The sequence below is a fragment of the Schistocerca serialis genome, unplaced genomic scaffold, assembly GCF_023864345.2.
Source record: "Schistocerca serialis cubense isolate TAMUIC-IGC-003099 unplaced genomic scaffold, iqSchSeri2.2 HiC_scaffold_376, whole genome shotgun sequence".
NCBI classification, from domain to species: domain Eukaryota; kingdom Metazoa; phylum Arthropoda; class Insecta; order Orthoptera; family Acrididae; genus Schistocerca; species Schistocerca serialis.
Window position 1 is genome coordinate 7,501 of NW_026047950.1, and position 2,500 is coordinate 10,000.

Below are 2,500 nucleotides of genomic sequence, written 5' to 3' on the forward strand. Positions count from 1 at the left end.
GCGTCGACGGGCGGCGCAGCGGCCTCGCCCGCGTCAGGCAGCGGGCTCGCCGCTCCCCGGCGGGACGCCGGCTCTTCCCCCCGACCGATCTCAAGCGCCTCCATGAATTGGCGGACAAGCTGCTTGTGGGCAGCTTGCCGCCGTCGGCACTTGATTGCCTCAAGCGTTCGGTCGGGGAACATCCTGATGAGCTCTTGATTTACAAAGAAGAACCGGGCGTCCCTCTCGAGGAACAGTTCGGCCTCCGCCTTGGCGAGCGACAGGACTTCTTCCTCCGTCCACCTCGCGCGATGCCTCTCCGTGACGATCTCCGCGTTGGCGGCCGCAAGGTGTTGGCGGCGGCGATGGACCCCGAGACCGTTCTTGGTGGTGAAGCTGCGGTGGCACTCACTACAGGCGTATACAGCTGCAAAAGTTACAAGATTTTCGGCACGGCCGGTTGGCCGGCTAGGTGCTGGGGGAGTTGGGGTGGCACCTTCAGCGGAAGGGCCACCACTTTTTCTCTGAATACTGCCCCCAACTAAAAAAAAAAGGGATAGTGCGAGGGGGGGCTGGTAACCCCCCCAAGCCCCTGGTGCGGTCTTCCACTCTGCGAAAATCAGCGGGCTTAAGAGAGTCATAGTTACTCCCGCCGTTTACCCGCGCTTGCTTGAATTTCTTCACGTTGACATTCAGAGCACTGGGCAGAAATCACATTGCGTCAACACCCGCTAGGGCCATCGCAATGCTTTGTTTTAATTAGACAGTCGGATTCCCCCAGTCCGTGCCAGTTCTGAGTTGATCGTTGAATGGCGGCCGAAGAGAATCCGCGCACCCGCGCGCCCCCGGAGGAGCACGCTAAGGCGGACGCGGCCTCGCAGCAAGGAAGATCCGTGGGAGGCCAAGGCACGGGACCGAGCTCGGATCCTGCACGCAGGTTGAAGCACCGGGGCGCGAACGCCGCGCAGGCGCGCGCATCCTGCACCGCCGGCCAGCACGAGGCCGACCAACGGCGAGAGCAGACCACGCCCGCGCTAAACGCCCGCACTTACCGGCACCCCTACGGCACTCACCTCGCCCAGGCCCGGCACGTTAGCGCTGACCCACTTCCCGACCAAGCCCGACACGCCCCGATCCTCAGAGCCAATCCTTATCCCGAAGTTACGGATCCAATTTGCCGACTTCCCTTACCTACATTATTCTATCGACTAGAGGCTCTTCACCTTGGAGACCTGCTGCGGATATGGGTACGAACCGGCGCGACACCTCCACGTGGCCCTCTCCCGGATTTTCAAGGTCCGAGGGGAAGATCGGGACACCGCCGCAACTGCGGTGCTCTTCGCGTTCCAAACCCTATCTCCCTGCTAGAGGATTCCAGGGAACTCGAACGCTCATGCAGAAAAGAAAACTCTTCCCCGATCTCCCGACGGCGTCTCCGGGTCCTTTTGGGTTACCCCGACGAGCATCTCTAAAAGAGGGGCCCGACTTGTATCGGTTCCGCTGCCGGGTTCCGGAATAGGAACCGGATTCCCTTTCGCCCAACGGGGGCCAGCACAAAGCGCATCATGCTATGACGGCCCCCATCAACATCGGATTTCTCCTAGGGCTTAGGATCGACTGACTCGTGTGCAACGGCTGTTCACACGAAACCCTTCTCCGCGTCAGCCCTCCAGGGCCTCGCTGGAGTATTTGCTACTACCACCAAGATCTGCACCGACGGCGGCTCCAGGCAGGCTCACGCCCAGACCCTTCTGCGCCCACCGCCGCGACCCTCCTACTCGTCAGGGCTTCGCGGCCGGCCGCAAGGACCGGCCATGACTGCCAGACTGACGGCCGAGTATAGGCACGACGCTTCAGCGCCATCCATTTTCAGGGCTAGTTGCTTCGGCAGGTGAGTTGTTACACACTCCTTAGCGGATTCCGACTTCCATGGCCACCGTCCTGCTGTCTTAAGCAACCAACGCCTTTCATGGTTTCCCATGAGCGTCGATTCGGGCGCCTTAACTCGGCGTTTGGTTCATCCCACAGCGCCAGTTCTGCTTACCAAAAGTGGCCCACTTGGCACTCCGATCCGAGTCGTTTGCTCGCGGCTTCAGCATATCAAGCAAGCCGGAGATCTCACCCATTTAAAGTTTGAGAATAGGTTGAGGTCGTTTCGGCCCCAAGGCCTCTAATCATTCGCTTTACCGGATGAGACTCGTACGAGCACCAGCTATCCTGAGGGAAACTTCGGAGGGAACCAGCTACTAGATGGTTCGATTAGTCTTTCGCCCCTATACCCAGCTCCGACGATCGATTTGCACGTCAGAATCGCTACGGACCTCCATCAGGGTTTCCCCTGACTTCGTCCTGGCCAGGCATAGTTCACCATCTTTCGGGTCCCAACGTGTACGCTCTAGGTGCGCCTCACCTCGCAATGAGGACGAGACGCCCCGGGAGTGCGGAGGCCGCCGCCCCGTGAAGGGCGGGGAAGCCCCATCCTCCCTCGGCCCGCGCAAGGCGAGACCTTCACTTTCATTAC

General features: G+C 60.5%; 1 pseudogene; it reads right to left on the reverse strand.

Moving 5' to 3' along the window:
• The window catches only part of LOC126446133 (large subunit ribosomal RNA), a 7,786-nt pseudogene that overhangs the window by 4,296 nt on the left and 990 nt on the right, over positions 1 to 2,500 (reverse strand).